Here is a 21,276-nt window from a genome sequence, read left to right as displayed (position 1 = left end):
CCAGCTCTTGTGGGAACTAATAGAGCAAGAACTCACTCATTACTCTCCCCACCTAGGGAGAGCACTAATCCATTCATGAGGGATTCATCCCCATGACTCAATCAGTTTCCAACACTGCCACATTGGGGATCAAATTTCCACATGAATTTTGGAGGGGACAACATACCCAAACTCCATCAACCCCCCTCAAATACCAAAATCTTCAGACGCTCAAGTCCCTTACATAAATGGTTCCTTATGTACAATTTGCATGTAACCTGCACACATCCTTCTGTATACTTTAAATTATCTCTAGATTCCTTAGAATACCTAACGCAATTTAAATGCTATGTAAATAGTGTTATGCTGCATTGTTTTAAAATTTGTATTATTTTTATTGTCATTTGTTACCCCCAATATTTTTGATCTGTGGTTGATTGAATGTGGAACCCACAGATACAGAGGGCTGACTGTGTTCTAGACATCACATTTAGAGATAAAATATAGTCAAAGAGGGGAAAAAATGATATTGTGGAAAAACTCGGGGGAACAGAAAAGGAGAAATTCAGGTGATAAATAGTGGCACCAGGGTGGGTCACTAGCTCCCTAGAGCCAGCAGTGCATTTTTGGTTTAAACAGGTTGGTTTTAGTTGGAATTGAACTGACGGCTCGGCTTTATGCATCAAAAATGTCTCTTGCACATCTCCCATCTTTCTGTACCCTGTTCTCCTTTTTTGTCCTCACCGAATTAATGAGTCAGTGTGGGAGCTTTATTTGTAGGGAAAAGATCAATGTTGCTCTGAAAAAATGGGGTGGGGGACACCTCAGTGTACCACCATACTCTCCAATCCCTAAAGGCTAAGGGAAGAAGAAGATAATTGTGATGGTAGCTTGGGGTGGGGATGGGGGGCCTTGAAGAGCCTGCCTATGTCCTTGTCTGACCCTTCCTCTGCCCCTCCAGCCAGAATTCTCCCACTCTGCCCTAGCTCCCTGGGTTCCAGCCTCACTGACCTTTCTCCTATCTTAGAGCCTTCAGGACAGAATAAGTCTCAGTCTGAAGCCCAGCACCCAATCCCCTGCACCTGGCTGACTCCCACCCTCTTGCTCCTCAGAGTTTCTCTCCTCTCTCCGCCCAATTTTAAACTAGCTCCTCCTGCTTTTCTTTTTCACTGCCCCATGCTTTTCCCCATATCAGCACTTAACATAAATTGTTTATCTTCTATTTTTTTGTTTATTGTCAGTCTCCCTCACTGAAAGTTCCAGGAATCTGCACGTGCATAGAAAGACCTCAATTCATTTTTGTTGAATGAATAAAAGAACTTGGGTTTTGAGGCTCTATATTTCAAGATTACACTTTTTTGGTGCCAGACAGAAAGTCTGGATGGAGTGTGAGGCTCACAACCAAAAAAACAATTTTTTTCTCCCATAAGCAAAGTCTGAGAGACCCAGAGAGGAGACAGTGCATTTTTTCTCCTAAGCCTCTCTCTCAGAAGAAGTCTTGGAAGACAATGGCCCTAACTATTCTGTGGAGAATTAATAAAGGGCAAAGATGCATATCACAGACCCATATCAGGTACATTTTTCATGAAGCATGGACTGAACTGGCCAAGAATGAATAAGCCCAAGACTGAACCCAGCACTGCCTCAAGATTCTATGAGGTTTTAACAGACATGCAGTGCGACAATGTATAATGATGTTAAACGCACGTCTCCACCACCACACCACACTGCTCCCAGTATAAATCAACTGCCAACCTAGATACAAACACAGGGGGAGGAGCAAAATTCAGAAGGAAAGGCAAATTTGACACAGTACAAAGGACAAGAATATAGAAGCTAGTAAGTACATTTTAACTACTGTATCTTCAGATGTATAAGAGTCGTGATATTTCTCAGGGTTGGAGACAAAACACCTATCAATCTAGAGACAACACTGAGAGTTTATTGAGGGCAGGGAAGAGATTCTTCTAGGTGCCCTGTGTTTTGCTACTTTGAAGCAGGACAATAACGGCTTGTAAATCCTTGGATGTGGTCCATTAGGATGCATGTGTACATAACTGAGGTAGGGTAATCTGGCACAGCCACCTGTTCACAGAGTACCAGCTACATAGTAGGTGCTCAGGACATTTGCTGAATTGCAGAATCCAATCAACGATTCTCCAGGACCTGCAGCTATTTTATTCCTGGATCATTCTGAAGTCTAATTTAGTGCATGCCAAAAGGAGCATTGTCCACCAAGGAATTAACCACCACCCCTGTACTCTGGATGAAATTCTTACCTTCATGGTTTATCTGAAATTGTTCTTTCAGGGTAAGGCCAAGGGCTCCCTAAAATCTTCATTAATTAATTTTAAACCCAGGAAAATCAGCCCATTAATTCCCATTAGCTCTAGTCACTTAATCAGATTTCTGCAACACAGTAGGACCCTAAGGGTAAGGTAAACAAAGTATAACAGGGAAGTGGGGGTGGGGGGAGGGGGTTCTCATTTCACCCACACTTCAGCCTGATTACAAAGGCAGGCAGGTAGTCTCTATTTTACAACTGGGGCAATGGAGGTTCAGAGTTAAGTGACTTGCCTAACACCACAGTGATAGCGAGTGCTGAAGCTCAGGACAATGGTCTTTCCATAATGTTGCCTCCACCTGATACTTGCTTGGTTTGTGCTGCGAATTTCAGAGAAATACCCAGTGGGTGTCCACAGCTCCAGAGCTATAAGTACCCAAGAAATGTTAATTTCCCTTTAAACCCTTGAAGCTCCTGAGCTATGAACTGCCATGTGCTAACAACAGCTAACTGAGAAACAAATATATGCCGTCTAGAAGGGAACAGAGACAGGATTTGATTATTGTCTTTAATTTAGTATTAAGTAGTTGATATAATAAATTGCATCAATCTACCTAATATTCAGCCAGTGCATATTTATTGATCCTCTACTATGTGCCAAGCACTGTTCTAGGCCTTGTGGATATAGCAGTAAATAAAAGAGAAAATCTTTGCTTTTCTTGAGCTTATATTCTGGTGATGGGAGAGACATTCAATAAACTAAACAAATCAGTAACGTTTACAGTGTGGCAGATAGAGATAAGTGGTAGGTATAAAAGTAAAGCAGGAAAGAGGAAAGAAGAGTACTGGGTGGGGAGGATGATGGATATAATTTCCAATTGGGTGATCAGGCGTGGGCCTATTAACAAGGTGATCTTTGAGCCAAATCTCTAGGGAGGTGAAGGAGTAAGCCATGAGGGTGTGCGGGGAGAATGTTCCAGCCAGAGGAAATAGCAGCTACAAAGATACCACTACAAAAAATTAATGACATATAGTTAAGAGGATCCTAAGTAAGAAATGCTCAGTGGCTCCTATACAGTTTTTGATTAAACGAGATAATTATCCCTATTTGAGCATCACATATTGCACACGGGTATTGAAATTCAACACTGTACCCCACAGACATGTACAATCAATTACGTTTCAATAAGAAAAATTCAAAAGTGAGAGGTTTCACAGGGACAACTCAATATACTTATTTAAATTAAATTGACTAATCTTTTTCTGACAAAGTCAGTTTGATTTGACTGCTTGTTTTCATATGGGACTGACTTTGCCAATTAGGTTACAAAATGAATATTTCCATAACTTGAACAAGCTAAATTAGTAGTTCCAAAGTTTTTACAGATATATAAATGTATATAACAAAATTGATCTTTTGAGAGTAAACTTCTGGTAAAAATATTTAGATGTTAATTTAAAAGCATGCAAAGGGGTACAGTTTTCTCAATTCTTTTGGTAGTACATTAATAAAAGTGTTTGAAAACCACTGCTCAAAAAAAATTAGTTAATATATAAGCCTACAATTTAAACATTTGGCATATAATTACCAGAGAAGAAATCAATATTTGAGTCTTGAACTATGGCTTAAGTAGAAAATTATCTTTTAAAATCAAATTTTTATTAGGAAAAACTTTAACTTACTAATTAATAATTTACTGACTGTGAGAAAGTGTTGCATAATGTATTGATCAAAATCTGTTCCTTCATATTTTAGAGGTGTTTGCGTCCATTCTGTGATATTACACAGGGCAAAGGTATTGTGAACATGCGCAGATCCCCATTATGTTCCCGTGTACAATGGACACAATTTGGTTCCACCCAAACCTCATGAAACTCAAACCTCCACCCAAACCTCATGGAACTCCAGAAATCTTTGAACTCAGAGAAGAAATGTACTTGTGAATATTATTTTTTACACAGCTTGGGTTTCAGTGCAGTTCAATATGGTGCAGACACCACTGTGCCTCTGTAACTAGAGGATAACAACCGTGGGTCATAAAGATAATCACAATGCTGTGTCAACTTAGACCACTGCTGCTTTGTTCTGCTCGCTCTAGGGAAGGCCTCTAGTCTGGTTTCAACAAACATTTACTGAGCACTTTCTTTGGCTTGGCACTGTGCTAAGTGTTGGGGATACGATAGTGAACAAGGCAAAAATGTGCCTGTGTTCACAAGGCTTCCATCTCCAGGAAAATAAAGGCAATAAACAACTCTACCAATAAACACACAATAAAAAGTAAAAGATCATGATCAGTTAAGCAAATAACTGGGGCATGGTAATAAAGAACAACTGAGGGCACTCCCACAGGTAGCTCCTCTTTTAGGAGGTAACCTGAAAGCAGAACCCCGCAGCATCAGACAACTACCCCCCGCCCCGCCCCCGCGCTGGGAAAAGCAGCCCCAGCACAGAGGGGCGGCTGTGTCTGGGTCTGCTCAAGGCATCATGAGCGGGTTGTGGTGAGAGAGCGTGGGATGACGTCACTGGTCTCCAATCATCTGTTTCATAAAAACACCCAAAGCGGCAGCTTTCTTTGCTTGTATGGACCACAGTGGTCCAAAACTGTATTGCAGGAACTGAGAATGGGGTTTGCCTTTATTTTATGAAGAAGGGATATCACTTATTTTTAAAGTCAGATTAATTGGGTGTATAACTTACATGCAATAAAATTTATACTTTTTAGTGTACAATCCTGTGAGTTTTGACAAACTCAAAGCTGTGTAACTGCCACCACAATCAAGACGCAGAATGGTTCCATCACCCAGAAAAATTCCCTTTAGTTGCTGCCTCCACCCGCATCCCCTAGCAACGACTGCTCTGTTTTCTGTCCCTATAGCTTTTTTGCCTTTTCCACGAATCTCATATAAATGAAATCAAATGGTACATAATGTTTTTGAGTCTAACTTCTTTCACTTAGTATAATGCATTTGGGATTCATCCATTGTGTTGTGTATATCAGTAGATTGCTCCTTTTTATTGTTGAGTAATATTCCATTGTGTGGATGTAACCATAGTTTGTACTATTCCCCAATTGTTTTTTTTTTCCCCTTTTTTTGTCTTTTTCCGTGTCCGGCAACGGATCGCAACCCTCAGTGTCGCCCCCGTACCGGACCGGGACCAGCAACGGGATCGCAACCCTCGGTGCTGCTCCCGCGCCTCGCTCAGCCAGCGAGCGGGAACCGGTCTGTATGTGGGATCCGAACCCTCGGCGGGAGCGCCGCCGCGCTTCCCAAGCGGCGCACTATAGCAGTGCGCCACCGGGCCGGCCCTGGTTTTGTTTTTTGGTGATAATGAATAAGCCACTTATTAACATTTCCGTCCAGTTTTGCGTGTGTGGGTGTGTGTTTACATGCTTTTTTGTTATTCTAGGCTAAATACTTAGGAGTGGGATTGGTGGGTCATATGGTAGAATACGTTTAATTTTATAAGAAAGTGCCAAACTATTTTTCAAAATGGGTGTATCATTTTGCATTCCCATCATTAATGCATGAAAGTTCCAGTTAGCAATGGAACAAATCCAGTTAGCACAATCTTTTGAGTTTGTTTCTTTTAAAGGTAGTTAAGATTCTCCTCTTTTCTTTATCTCTTACTTATTAAATTTGCAACATTCACTTCTGGATTGGATTCTTATGCTGTCTAGATATGGGTAGAGAATGTACTTCAAAAAGTTCATGGAAAAATAGAATTAAAAGATAATGTGAATCTTTCCATAAACTTCTTGAAGTACGCTTACATATCAGAACATTTGACATAGGTCTTATTGAGCTAAAATCAAAGTGTTGACAGGGCTTTGTTCCTTTCTGGAGGCTTTAGGATAGAATCGGTTTCCTTGCCTTTTTCAGCTTCTAGAAGCTGCCCACATTTCTTGATTTGTGGCCTCTTCCTTCATCTTCAAAGCCAACAAGGACAGGTCAATTCCTTCTCAGGGTGCATCTCTCCGACCCATTTTCCTCTGTCTTCCACTTTTAAGGACCTATGTAATTAAATTGGGCTCACCTAGCTAATCCAAGATAATCTCCTCATCTCAAGGTCCTTAACCTTAATGACATCTTCACATCTGCAAAGTCCCTTTGTGATGTAAGGTTATGTATATATATATACTAAGTATTACTCCAAAGATGAGAATAGTACTCAAGTATCCATAATTAACTCATGTTTTAAACTCAACATTTCTTATTAGAGAAATTTCAAATCAGAGTAATTTTATTATATTTCCGTTTAAATAACCCAATCCACTTTATTGTAGCAGCTTAATAAACTTTTACTGAATGAATAAATGAATAAACTTTTAAAAAAATCCACTTTAAATAATGCTTGAAAGACAAACTTATTGGCCACTCAAATTGAGCTATACCAAACTCAGAAATGTGATGTCTTGCTTTCTGTATGTCTTCCCAGAGGAAAGCAGACACTCAGGTCATGCAGTATCCCATCATGATGTAGGTGTGGACATACCTACTCGCTCCCTTGTATAATTTCTGCACACACCTCCCACTCTGCACGTGCTTGTGCTATTTTTTAAAACTGTTCTCATTGGTATTGCACTTGAGGGGACTTGGTCGACTGCAGCTGGAGAGTGTAACCTCCCGGCTGACAGAACTGGAGAAGACTCAGTTGGAATTGAGGAGGTATGAACAGTCCTTACTTCTATTTATAGGATATTAGGTTGCTTTCTTCTTTTCAACTGCTTTAGCAAAACTTCAAAGGAGTTTCTACTTCTTTTGATAGTCACAACAACCTATGTCATAGGGAAAACAAAGAAGAGAAAAGGAAGCGAGGGGTGGTTATGGGAAGGGGCATATGTGAATAAATTCATTGAACAATCCCACATCTTAGGGCAAAATCATCCAAAATACATCCTCTTTTCCTCCCTAGTACTTTTACTACACTAAAAATATAACATAAAATGAAGTTGTTATTATGAACTCCTTCTTCCAATTTGTACCTTGAATAGTTTTTCCAAGAGTGAGGCATTGAATTCTTATTTTCCTCTAGTCCCCATGTATCAAAGAACCTGTATCGGCATCGAGGCTGGCTAGAGATGATATGTAGTCTTCAGTTAAAAAATGGAGTGAGGATTATAAGTAAATTAAATGAGGTCAAGTAAAACCCCTATGTCAGAAAAAGGTATACTGTTAAGAAATACGTATTATTTCTCACTCACCTCTTCCACCACTTATCACTCGTGGCAGATCAGATCTACATCTTTGGCCCTAGATAGGGTACTTGGGGATTGTGGTCATTTGGATTAGTAGCTGCTGGCAGTAGATAAATGCAACTTTCTTCCATTAACATTTAAAGGACTGAACTTGGGATCACTTGACTCAAACATTTTCAATAACGCAGAGGTCTTTGGACTCCCAGCCAGCCCCCAGCCAGCCTCCAGATCTTAGATGCATCTGCGGGCAGTGGAGCTCTATGCTTGGCAATGTACCGCTCTGGGAGATACAAGCAGGGTGATGTTTAAGGCATCACTATGTGAGAACAGAAGCTGGAATGAAGACCAGTTCAGATGGTTCCTGGTTTTTCCTTTCTGGTTTTTCCTCCCTGGGCCTACAATATCCAGAAGTGAGCCTTCCTCCAGCTGATGACTGTAATAAAATGTAACTGTGCAGGAAGACTTGCTGTTTTTTTATTTCACTCTGGAATCATCCCATCACGCCCTCTGAACTGGAGTGTTTGACTTTGCCACCTTTCAAATCACTCCCCACCTCCAAAGCCCCAACCTCCCCAGTATGAGCGGGGCAGTAGGCAGGTGTGGACCAAATGGACTTTAACATGGGTGAGGTCTGTGCTCAGAGGCTCAGTACTACTTACTTAAATGATGTTAAACTGGAATTAGGGCTTGGAAAGATTGGGAGGGGAGGGCGGGAAGGAGAGGGTATAAGATTTCACACTCAGGGCTGGCCCGTGGTTCACTTGGGAGAGCGTGGTGCTGACAACACCAAGTCAAGGGTTAAGATCCCCTTACTGGTCATCTTTAAAAAGAAAAAGAATGCACACTCAAGAAAATAGAGGCACAGTCCTGAGTTTGTGCACTTGACTTCAATTAAGTTCTGTTTATAGAAAACCTACATTGATGCTTTAAGAGTCAGAGTCATTAGTTCAGTCATTCAGTCCTTCAACAAATATTTATTGAGCACCAATTTAGGGTCAGACTCTGTTCTAAGTACTAGGGAATAAAACATATGGAACTCTCTTGGAAGCCTGCATTCTAGCAAGGGGAGATAGATGGAGAATAAATAGGTAAACAGGATAAAGTATGAAGACTGCAGAAGGAAACACTTGAGGTGACATCTGAATGTCAAGAAGGAGCCAATTAGGAGAAGTGCTATTAATGAGCATTCCAGAAAGAAGGAAGAGCGAGTGCAAAGACTCCAGCCTAAGAAAGAGCCAGGTGGTCTTGAGTAAGAAAAGAAGGGCCAATGGACTGGGAACTTTTACTCCTGAGACTTAGTTTTATTCAATTTTGTTTTGTTTTAAATTGTGGTATAATATACATAAGATTTACCATTTTATCAGTTTTTAAGTATACATTAAGTGTATATTTTCAGTGGCATTAAGTATATTCACATTGTTGTGGACCACTACCCATCTTTAGAACTTATTCATTATCCCAAACAGAAACCACACATTGAACAATAACTCCCCACTCTCCACCCTCTCCAGTCCCTGTTAACCACTATTCTACTTTCTGTTTGTATGAATTTAACTACTCTAGGTAGGTAGAATCATACAAATTTGTCCTTTTGTATCTGGCTTATTTCTCTTAGCATAATGTTTTCATTATGTTGTAGGTTGTGTCAGTACTTTATTCCTTTTTGAAGCTGAATAATATGCTGTTGAATGTATTTGCAACATTTGGTTTATCCATTCATTCATTGATGGACATTTGGGTTGTTTCTTCCTTTTGGTTATTGCGAATAAAGCTGCTATGAATATTAGTGTTGAGAGTTAGTTTTAAGTTGTTGGTGTCAGTAATCTCATCTAACTCTTGCAATGAATGTATATGTGATTGAAACACACATGAATCCTGTTTAAAATAATATGATGGCAAAGTGGCTTCAATGATAGTTTATGTTCTCCATCCCTAAGATTAATAGTTTACATAGTTATTTTTCTTATTTATTTGTTAGTTGATTTAGTGCCTGTAAACATTTCTACATATTCACTGGGTGTAATTATAAGGGATATGTATTAAATCCAAGAATTGCATTTTGAAATTATTGCAATTATTTTCTTTCTTGGTCTATGTAAAGTATTTAATAAAAGATGAACATTTTAAAAAATTACACAATGTGGAGAAGTGCTCAGAGATAACTTGTTCTCTAAACGGCCCCAAAGCACATTGCTCAGGCTCAGCCAGAATATTCCAGAGTAAGAGAATGTCTCTTACTTGGATGGGACAAAAAATAAAATAAAAAAAGTATGGCTCTGTTCATGTGGCTGTGCTTGTGTCTACAAAACTGTGACTGAATAAATATGCCAAGTTATTCCTAGGGCCATTGTACTGTGTTTTGACAGTGGGATTGAAATTTCTGTAAGCCCCAATCTACCCCCTACTCACAATGTTGAGGAGCAGAAATTACGATGCCTGTTTTACCTGTACGTGTATGAGTGGTTTGTCAAGGTGCTTCCAACAATTAAATTTAAGTGTACATCTGACATTTATCTAGTGAATGTGGCTTACATAAGGAAACAAGTGATTCACTCCCTGCCTTCCAAAAAAATATATTTTGAAATGTCTTCTAGATTCATCAGCTAACCAGGTAATTCAGTCAGACCTGAAGACATTAATGCAGGGAAGATGCTACTCACTATTTTAAAATCCTAGTTTAAATTTTTAAAAAAATCCTTTAAAACTCATAAACTCTAAATCCATATAGAAGCATATAGCAATGTAGATCTATAAAGTGTTTTCACTGTAAACTTTGGTGAGACTTCACAAATGAATTACTGAGTTTTCTACACTCAAAAACACTATACCTCTGACATCCTCTGCTGTTAAGGACTGTGTAAGAATAGCCCTGACTTATGGTGACGTCCTTATCCGTCCCTACCAAGGTATTCCAGATACTGACACATGTGGTGAAGGGCCTGCTGGGTAGAGGAAGTTGGGGTGGGGGCTCACTGAAAAGGTGTCATTGGGTTGGGGGTGTTCTCAGCCCTGTGCTCATTGACCAGGTACCCCTGAATGATACCTCCCCCTGCACGAGGACGCTGGGGATGATTTTACAGAAATTACTGCAGTGAATTGTTCTGTGGGCAGGTGTGGTGGGTAATGTAGGGGAGAAGTGGTGAATTGGAAGGGCAAGTTGAACTAAGTCTGAATTACTATTTCTTTCTTTCTTTTTGTCCTCTCCCCGGATGGAAATGGATTTACCCTTTTGCAGTTTCCTGCAAGTGCTTCAGATAGCAATGTCTGTGGCTGCAGCAACTCCTCGCCCCTCACCAGAACATCACCTCCCTTGGACTTATTCATTCTCATGGTTTTTACTGGCCTCAGAGCCAGAGAGTTTTGACACTCGAGGTGCCTGGAAATTCCTTTCCTACTTGTAAATTGCCATGCTAGCCTCCAAATTTCATCAGAACCTCAGCCCCAAATTAACCAGACTGTTACCATGCCTCCATGTCTCTCTGTGACATCTGCAGACAAATCTCTATATTGTACTTTTTTCCTGTGGGTTAGGATGCCAGAAGGAGATCTGTTTTTAGTGCTTTGTCTCCATGGTCTAGTGCAGTGTCCATACATCAAGGAAATGTAGCTGTAGTTGACAGTTTAACTGTGCCAGCTCTAAACAAACACAGTTTGTATAATCCTGGCCAGGTTTCACCCGCCTGTGTCTACAGTTCCCTCAAATATCAGAAGAGTTTACAGCCCAGAAACAACCTCTGTGATAGTTGCAATCTGGGAAAGGTGGATCTAATTTAAGACACAGAAAAGCAGAATGGAAGCTGTGGATGGTAAGATGACCATAAAAGCTAAACAAACATTCCTGATCTAACACATAAGAGAAGATACTCTCTGGGAAGGCTCTCGAGTACACAGCTCAAATTTCCAAAATTTGATCTTCTTTGCCAGCCCCTGTCTCACCTCTATTCCCACAGCTCTCCAAACTGAAAACCTTATCACACCTCCATTCACAAAGGAAAGGGCAAACTCCTTAGCAGGTATAAAACACACAAGGTTTTCCCTCGGTCTGGTGTCTGCCTTTCCGGCTTCGTCTTTAGACACCTGCCTCTCACACTCCACCCTCCAGTCGAAGTGAGTTATTATCCTAGCCCTCCAGATGCACCGTGCTGCATCTCACCCCCAGGTCTGGCCTTGGCATATGCTGGTCTCTGTCTCCATCCCTTTCCTCTCTGCCTCTCCTAGGGTGGAAGACATTGGCATGTGTTGATTCGCAGCCTCTGAGTGTTCTTCATATGAGTGAGGACATTTCTTACCTGTGAGCCTTGTTGGGAGACAGCTCTTGTTTTCCTCTACAAAAAGTAAAAAACCCAGTACTCAATTTGCCAGCGACCCTAGCAGCTAAGACGTGGCAGGTAACCTAGGCTAGGCCCATCAGCTGCACCTATCTGGAATGTCAGATGTGGAAGAAATGATACCAAGAAGCAGGGCAGGGGAGACTCCCTCTGGCCGTAGAGGTGGAGGGTCAGCAGCTTGTGGTTTCTGGGGGGCAGTCTGCAATGCCACACTGCCCACAGCATCCTCATCACATTGGCACCACTCTCCACATCTGTTTTCCAACCCTCCCAGAAGCAGTGTGGCCATCTGATGTCCTCACCATACATTCTGCCTCCTTAAAATGACCAGAGTCTGTTTCTGTCACATGCAGTCAAGACTGTGACTATTATGCCTGGCCAGTTTCTCTGTGTCCTTCAAGATTCCTCATGGTGACTATTTTCTCCAGAAACAGCACCTATCCCTGCCCCACCCCAGCAGGGGGTGCTTCTCCTTAGAACTCCCCTAGAAGTCTGGCCCACTCCAGCTCAGCACTGATGACACTGTGTCATGACCTGCAACTAACTCACCTGCCCCCACGTCTAGACTGTAAGTTCACTGAAGGCAGAGATGAGGTTTTGCTTCTTTCTATCCCAAGAACCAGCAGACTGTGTTAACATGGCATGCAGTAGTAGCAGCAGCAGTACTAACACTAGTAGTTATAGTAATAACTAACATGTACTGAGCACCTATCATGTGCCAAACATTATTTTATTCGCCAGGTGCAAACAAATGTTTATTTAATGAATAGATGAATGTATACCAAGAGTTGCTCAAAGGACATAGTTTTAATAGTGTGGCTCAGGCAACCCTGAGAAAAAATTGGTACCATCCCACTTCATCAGTTCATTCTTCTCCATCTCCTTCTCCTCTCTCTCCCCCTCTCTCTCCCTCTCTCCTTTATTTCTCTGCATATGTCTCCTGTGTTCCACTCTTGCCCTCAACTAAGTGCTATTTAATACCTGGAAAGATGGTCAGCAGTGGTCAGTGGTAGTTGCTGATGACTCTTTGTTTGCCTTTCAGAAGAAGCTTTTTAAAGTGTGAAAAGTTATCAGAAGGAATAAAGTCTTTCTTGTGGAAAGGCTTATTGTACACCATACTTGTTTTTATGGCTTGGACACAAGAGCTGGGATATAGAGAGAACGTCAGTGGGCAGGTATGCAAGGGAGCAGGGGAAGCTGCTCCTGGCCTTCCCTTCAGACTGTCTGTTTGCTCTCCTCTCAGGGAAGTCCTCTTCTGGGGTCTTCCTAGGCTGCACAGAGATTTCCTCGGGGCCTTGGCCAAGCCACCTGCCCTGGAGCAGGCTCATGGTGAGAAGAGGAGGGAGGCTGTGGGCGGTCCTGTTGACATTTCCTTTTCCATCCTGCATGTCCTACCTCCTGACTGAGCGGACACAGGATTGATGCACCACCTCTGGAGGGCTGCTGACCCCTGCACTGCATCCATGCTCCGCCCAACACTGGCAGCACATGTCGACCTCACGGAGAACCTGAGAGTGAACAGAGGGCCCTCAGGTCAGGCAGAAACTTATCTTCAAAACCAAACCAAACCAAGTAAAGAAACACCAGGATGACAGAGTTCACCCAGGCCCAACACTGTTCTTCAGGTCTGACTCTCTACTGGCTGTTCTGCATGATTGGAGGAGGCTGGTTACTTGTTTCAAAACAAACACAGCCCTCAAATCCTTTGAGGAACAGAGCAGCCCATTAAGATGCCTTTCTTCATATCCCCTGAACAGATCTTTATTTACAAAGGAGGCTGGTCTTGGCTGGAAAAATGGTGGTCAGATGTAGATCAAAATGATAACCTCAAAATAAAAATCTCATAACACAGCCCCATGAGTCTTTTGCGTGGGCCTTAAGGTCCTGATATAGAGGAGAAAAAAACTGAAGGCCGTATGAAAACATGAATTTTTTAATAGTTTACTCCGGTTAGAGGCTCACTATATTTCTGACTCAACTTTACAATGTTTTCCATTTATAAGGCAAAAGGTTCAGAAGTACAGCTGTGATGTAACCTTGACTAGGCACAAATGTGGCAATGATCTCCTTCTACTCTTTTTACTTAGGGATCCAACAAACCTGTTACAGCCCCCTGAATGTGGGTGTCACGTGAGTGCCTCTAGGCTTTGGCCTTGCGTGCTCATTGCCTGCTGTTCTTACAGCACAAAGTGCTGCGGAGGCTGGTGAACTACTGGCTGATTTTGGTCAGCATGTGCAGTGAAACTAAATGAATCCCCAAGTGTAGGTTATTCTGACCTCAATTATGACGACTAGCCTACCTGCATCATGCAGATTAGTCACCAACCTATTTTATGTTATCCTCCATCAGTGATTAGCAGAGGTTGGGGTTAGAGTGGTAGGTGTTGACTATAAAGGGGCAAAAGGGAGCTTTTTGGGGCTATGGAACCATTCTCTATCTTGTATTTAATGGCAGTTACATAGCTATATATGTTTATTAAAGTCATAGAACTGGTTGCTAAACAGGATGAATTTTTAGTATGTAAACTATTCCTCAATAAACTTGATTTTAATTTATTGCCTGGCAAAGATCTTTACTCACCCTGAAACAACTATCTAATGTTTTGTAGAGAAGCTCTCATGTCAAATCTTTGTATACATGTTCTGGGTGCAGAACCCACAGTGCACTATAGTGTAGTGGAAACTTATGAACTAGGCATTAGATGGATGGGATTTGAATTTTGGCTTTGCCCCTTACTTTGTGTTTCAGTTAGGATTTCCTAGTTGCAAGGAACCAAGACCAGCTTTTACCTTGACTGTACCAACAGCCAGAAAGAGGAATGACACAGCTCCTGGACTCTTGTTAGAAGTAGGTAGCTGGGATATGCTTCCACCAAGGCCATGTACAGAGGGAGAGATGTGATTTCCCCAGAGAAAACCAAGGTGCTCGTAGGATGCTGGGCAGCTCAAACCAATGATGTCCAATATATTGTGTGACCTTACCTAACCTCTCTGAATCTGTTTCCTTACAGTTAATACTTACCTCTTAGAGTTATAAGAATTTAACAAGATAGCTATGTAGAGCACCTAAAACATAAATGTTGTTTTGTACATATTAGTTTCCCTTTCTCTCTTCTTTTTGGTCTATATGTCTGAAACTTGTACCTCTAAGCACTCCTAAACTCAGTTAAAAACAGGTAATTTACCTAGTTCCCCAGGCTAGAAATCAAGGAGTGACTGTCAGTCGATTTTTCCATTGTTTTCACCTCCTAAATATAGCATACCCATTTCCCCTGGACTGTTACATCAGCTGTACAACTGATCCACCTGCCCTCTCCTCTGTCTCTCTGTCAGGCTCTCCCTGAGGCAGTGCAGCGTAATGGCAAAGCTCGTGGACTCTGGAGCCAAACCATCTGTGTCTAAATCTTGGCTTTTCTTTTAAACAGCCATACAACCTCAATTTAGTTGCATAATTTCTGTGTGCTGTTTCCTCATGTGTAAATTGGAGATGATAATAGTTCCTACCTCAAAGAGTTGTTATCAAGATTTAACGATATACTATATGTAAGCACTTAGAACGGTGCTTAGGTCATGAGGATTGCTATCCAACATGTGTTTGTTAAATAAATCCACCTCCTTGTGGCTTCCAGAATTGCCTTTCTAAAATTTAAATGTGAACCTCTTGCTTGGAGAAGCCTTTCCCTCCTGCAAATCCCTCTTTCTCCTTCAGACCTACTTCTCTGACTGCCTGGCCCCAGCTGGAAATGGGGTCTCCTCTCTGCACCTTGAACTAAAAACCCTTTTATTGCGCCTGGCTCATTATGTTCTGGTTACGTCAGTTTTCTTTTTCTTTTTTGAGGAATAATTTTCAGATGTACTTCTATACCTTCTACTACTAGATCATTTGTCTTTTTTCTTGAAAATATCACCTTAACTGAGGATTCCTCATATTTATTAAATGGCAAGTTCGCAGGTACAACTTGAACAAGATAAAAAGTCATTTTCTTGAATTACACAATCATATAAATCCAAAACCACTCAAAACTGAGCAAACAAAGCCAGGATTTGTATATTAGGGAAAGTAAACATATTGCTGATGAAAGCCACAGGCCTGGTCAAAAATAAATGTTTTATATTAAGTAGTAAAATAAATAGAGAATTCTACCCCAAGAATACCACCTCCATAAAGACCCGTGGGTTACTGCAGTTAGAAGGAAGCTATGACAGAGTCACCTCAGAATAAATAGCAGCCTTAGAAGCGGATGTGTTAGCACAGGATTTCAAGGAATCCCCCACCCCTAATGGCGTTTTGCTCTCCAGAGATTGTCTAGAGTCAATAACAAGGAGGAGATGCACTGGTAGGCCCATCCCCCTAGTGCTGGGAAGGGGAGAGGTGGCTGCATGGGGTCAGCCTGGGGGCTCTTCCTTTCTCAGGATGGAAGGTAAAGCATACACACATAGAAGCCCAACCGAGGAAACAGGAGGGCAGGTGCAGGGCAAGGCAGGGGCACCAGTCACGACAAAGAACCAACCTCACGCCTGTCATCCTGAGAGTGCAGGGACACCGGGAAGGTTATGTCAGTTTTCCACATTAGTCTGTGAATCTTCAGAAACAGAGGCACTTATCTGATTCACCAGTGTATGGACAGTACCTATCTGTCCAAAGGTGCTTAATAAATGTTGCTGATTGAATAAAATGAAGAAAATAGTTGATATTGCCCACTGAACAAAATAGAAGCTATTTTCTTCAAATGCAGTTTTGAAAAAATTGAAGGACTGGCATTCCTGTGGCTATTCCTTTTACTAACTAACCATAAAAATTCAAGGCCATAAAATTAAATGTTACCATTGTAGTGACATTTGTATAGACATCTAAAGTAATAGTGCAGGTGTGGGGCTTTCTAGTTAGCTCTATGTAGGAATGTAGTGTACAGAATCTAGTCAAGAGGGTAAGTTCCACGGGCCTTGAACTTTGTTGGATTTCAGTCAGAGTTTACTCCGGCACTGGAGAGCAGACATTTCCAGGCTGCTCTCCTTAGTAGGTCCGAAGTGTAGAAGTTCTGTTATTGATTGAAAATAGACCCATCTGTTTTAAATTCCAGGCATGCCAGTGGGTAAAGTTTATACCTTGTGAAAAATAGAGACCTGAGATCTTGCCTAGACTTAGAGCCTTCTCACACCATACAGAGGGCCTAACAGGAAGACATAGGCAGGGCTCGTGTTTTATTAAGAGGTTGCCTGGAATCAGCTCAAATGCCTGAGCAAGTTCTCAGCTGGGGGCCCAGAGTTCAGCATCACTGAGCGTGGGAGAGATGGTGCTGGCCAAGACCACAGAGTGCCGTTAGAGGACTTTGATAAGGCTTTGTAATGTTTGCTTCAGGGAAAAACTGCATCCCGATAGACTCCGAAGTCTGCTGCTAAACGCAGCCTCGGATTATTTGAACTTATCGATACTGCATCACCTGCAGAATTTTTAAAAAATATCAATGTCCAGGCACCAGCTCAGACAAATTGACTCAGAAAATCTCTGGGGGTTGGGCCCAGACGTCCCAGTATTTTTTTTTTAACAAAAGCTCTCCAGGATTGCGTAAACAGATTGAGAAACTGTGAAGAGAGAAGAAGACCCGTTCCTATTGGTGTGGCAGGGGGCTCTCTACTCAGTTCACCACAAAGCTCTGTCAAGTTTCTTAGACTAACATGAAAGAGGAGAAGCCTGGATGCCCCCTCCCTTATTTTATATTATTAGGATTGAAATTCTGTCAAGTGTCCATTCTTACTACTAGCAGGGTGATGACAAAGCTCACAAGAAATAGCAATTGTCTGGGATCAACATCAGGATCAGGCACCTTAGCCCATAGAAAGTTCCTGCCTAAAACAGATTAATACATACTATACGAGTAAAAAAAAAGTCTTAAATTACTCACATTTTCTCCAATAAAACAGAGATTAGCATCCATCAACAATAGGATAATTTCTTATTCAGGATGTTCAGTGGATAACAAGATACCTGAAATTTTTAATAGAGTTTTGAAGGGATAGCCAACACTCCAATTATTGTGTGTATAATCTGAAGTTGATGCAGAAAGTTGTCCTTCTGGAAATGATTTGGTGAACAGAGGAGCAGTTGAGTTGAGAGGAAAGATCAGCATTTGATGTTTGTAGACCTTACCGAATCCACAACTTAGTGTTTATCTTGAATGTGTTTCTTCATTTACAAAATGTGTTTACTGCTACTACTAATGTGTTTGCCACTGGATTATATTGAGGTAATGTATGTGAAAGTGCTTTGAAAAATAAAAAGTACCACACTAACATTAATTATTATTTTAATTCATCATGAGGAAATAACACCAGAGTTAATTATTCTAGCTTCATAAGAATTAAAGTCTAAAATCCATAAGGGGATATTTAAAGGGATATTTATTATTTTAAAAAATTAATTTTTATTTGAAAAAAGTAATACATGGAAGATAGCAAAAAAGTTAAATAGTATGAGAATATCGATTAAAATGTAGACTCCCCATCCATCCCATCTTCTTCTCTAGGAGGCAATCATTAATAGTGTATTGAGTATGTTGAAATTTTCTACACATATATAGAGAGATGCATCTTTTTAATTATATAAATCGGAATAAACTCTACACACTGTTCTTCACCTTGCTGTTTTCTCTTACTAGCATGCCTTGGCAGCCTTCAGATCAGCAGATGTCTTCCGGGCGTGCTTATGAGACAGTATTGAGTAGTGCCTAAGAAAGGCAAGACCAGTGCAAGGCAGTCTTCCCAGTAATAAGAGGCAGCATGTGCTTTCTGCTCTCCCTTCCACCTTTCTAATTCAGTCTCCATTGCCTTCAGGCTAGATTCTTGCCATAGTCTCCTAACTAGTCTCCTACGTTTTATTTTACTTCAGCAATATTTATTGAATATTCACTGTATGTCAAGCACAGTTCTAGGCTCTGGGGATAGAAGTGTTTATAGTGAGATAGATTTGCAGTGCTCAGAGCTTGCAATCTCCGGGGAGCTGCAGAGAAGCAAACAGGTATTCATTCATTCATCCCTTTAACACATTTTAAATGAGTGCTTCCTATGTGCCACATCTTGTCCTAAGAGTTAGAGATAAAAATCAACAAGATGTTCAAGGTTCTGGACTTCTTAGAATTCACAGCTTAGTGAGCTAGACAGAGAGAAAATAAGGAAACCCCAAAATAAAATAATTACAAATTGTCACAAATGCTACAAAGGAAACAGGATGCCAAGACAGAATATAACAGGTGATCATACTCTTAAAAGGGTGATCAAGGAAAGCCCCCCTGAGAAAGTGCCATTTAAACCAAGACCTGAAGATGAGAAGGAGTCAGCTCTGGGAATAGTGGCAGGAAAGAAAGTCCCAGGCAGAGGGTATAGCCTGTGTAAAGGTCCTGGGCCAGAATGAGCTTGGCATGTTGAAGTAAAAGGAGACCAAAGAGTTGGGGAAGTGAATGGAAGAGAGGCTTGAATTAAGTATGGAGAATTAGTAGTGACACCATTCAGGACCACAATAAATAGTTAGACATTATTCTAAGCATTATTCTAATTGACTTTATTCTAAGCACAGTGGGAATCCAGGGAAGGATTTTCATGCCGAGAAATAACCTGATCTAATTTGTGTTTGAAGAAAGTCACTCTTGGGTGCTGGTTTGTGAATGAACAGGAGAGGGGCAAGAATGGAAGCCATGAGAACATTTAGGAGGCTTTTACAGTTCTACAGGTTAGAGGTAAGGGTGGCATGGCTTGAAGTGGGACGGGCAGTGGAGAGAAGTGGGTGAATTTGAGACATAGTGGGAGCTAGATTTGTCAGGATTGAAGGTGGAGGGAGAATGAGAGATCAAGACTGTCTTCTAGGTGTTGGGCTCAAGCAATTGGAGGGCTGATATTGCCATTCACTGAGAGGAGTGAGATTTGTAAGAAGAACAGCAGGGCCAAGGTGAACATAAGGGTATATAAGCTATATTTGAAGTGTTTTGGAGATATCTAATCGGAGTTGTTAGATAGGTAGTTAAATATACTTCGATGGGGATAATGGTAGATACAGTCTGAGAATTGCTAAGCACTTTAGTTTTTATGTGGTGATGCAAGTAGAAATGTCCTGCAGGTGATAAAGGATCTCAGCCTGGAGCTTAAGATGAAGATGAAGCCAGAAACTTGAAAAATTCAAGCGAAGGGAATAAAGAGTTTCCTTTGTCAGTTGTACCTCTGCATAGTTGATGCCAACCACAGCCAACCACTGTTTTCCTCCCCATATCCCACTTTGCAGCCCAAGCCTCCAAAGCCTTGGCTGTCAGTATTGAAGCTGAATATAGTATTAGTGAAAAAATTTTTAAATGCCTTCAAGTTACTTAGAGAGATAGTGACCCGTGAAGTCTCAGAGTGAAATACATTCGTCATTGTAAAATTTCCTCGTGCTGATTCCACAGTTCAAGACACCAATGAACCAATATGCTCATCTGAAATGATAGGGTAAGTTCTTTAACTGACTCTGTAATTCACTGGCTATAAGACTTCTTGAACAAGTCACTTCATGTTTCTGAGCCTCAGTTTCCTCAATGGCAAAAGATTAAATGGCCTGTAGAAGTTCCTTCTACCTACAACAGTCCATGATTCAGTTATTCCACCCATTTATAATAGGCCCCAATTACTCACACTGAATTGTTGTTTACATCTTTTTACAAGACAGAACAGGAGCAGGAGAATTCAAATTTTCATTGTGGACCAGGCCATAAAGCGGCAGAGGTCTACATGACAAAGACCACTTCCAGGGTCACTCATCGCCCGTCCTGCCTTCTACAAAAGCAGATTACTGAAATATTTTAGGGCAGTTGTAGATGCCAAGGAAGTGGGACAAAATAGATTGAAATTCTCTTGTGTTATTTTATTTCAAGTCTCTTTTGCTGGGATTTGCTCTGAAACCTTTTCTGTGATCATGGTGATTCCCACTCACAGTACTGAGAATATCTGTCTTTAGAACCAACAAATTAAGCAAAGACATGGGATATAATTCATTCACCAATCCATTTAATAAAGACATGGGACAAAGGCACACATTTATTGATTACAGAAAGAGTTTTGTCACAATAATGAAACCCAGCCAAACAGTCAAATCTACTGTGAGCTTTCACTGGACAAAGAACAGAAATTTGTTTGAAATACCATTTGGACAAGATGGACTCAGAGGAAATAAAAAGATTTAGGATTCTGCTTCTTTTTGAAGTATCATTCTGTTTTCTACAATTAGCTTTTATGTACTCAGGTGTGTAATCGGAGAATAATAGGATAATTTACTTTCTTAAATGAATGTTTATTGATCCTATTTTTAGACCTTGTCAGTAAATATAAAACTATATTATGCTATACCTTATGTAATTTTATCATCTTTGGTCTTTTCCTAACTCTTGACCTTTGTTCTCTTTCTGCAGAACTTGCAGTTTGGTTTTTCTTTTTTTTTTTTTTTTTTTTTTTTTTTTAAAAAAAAGGC

Source organism: Galeopterus variegatus, unplaced genomic scaffold, assembly GCF_000696425.1.
Source record: "Galeopterus variegatus unplaced genomic scaffold, G_variegatus-3.0.2 Scaffold313, whole genome shotgun sequence".
In the NCBI taxonomy this organism is placed as follows: Eukaryota; Metazoa; Chordata; class Mammalia; order Dermoptera; family Cynocephalidae; genus Galeopterus; species Galeopterus variegatus.
The sequence above is the reverse complement of the archived record's forward strand: the minus strand, read 5'-3'. Positions refer to the sequence as shown.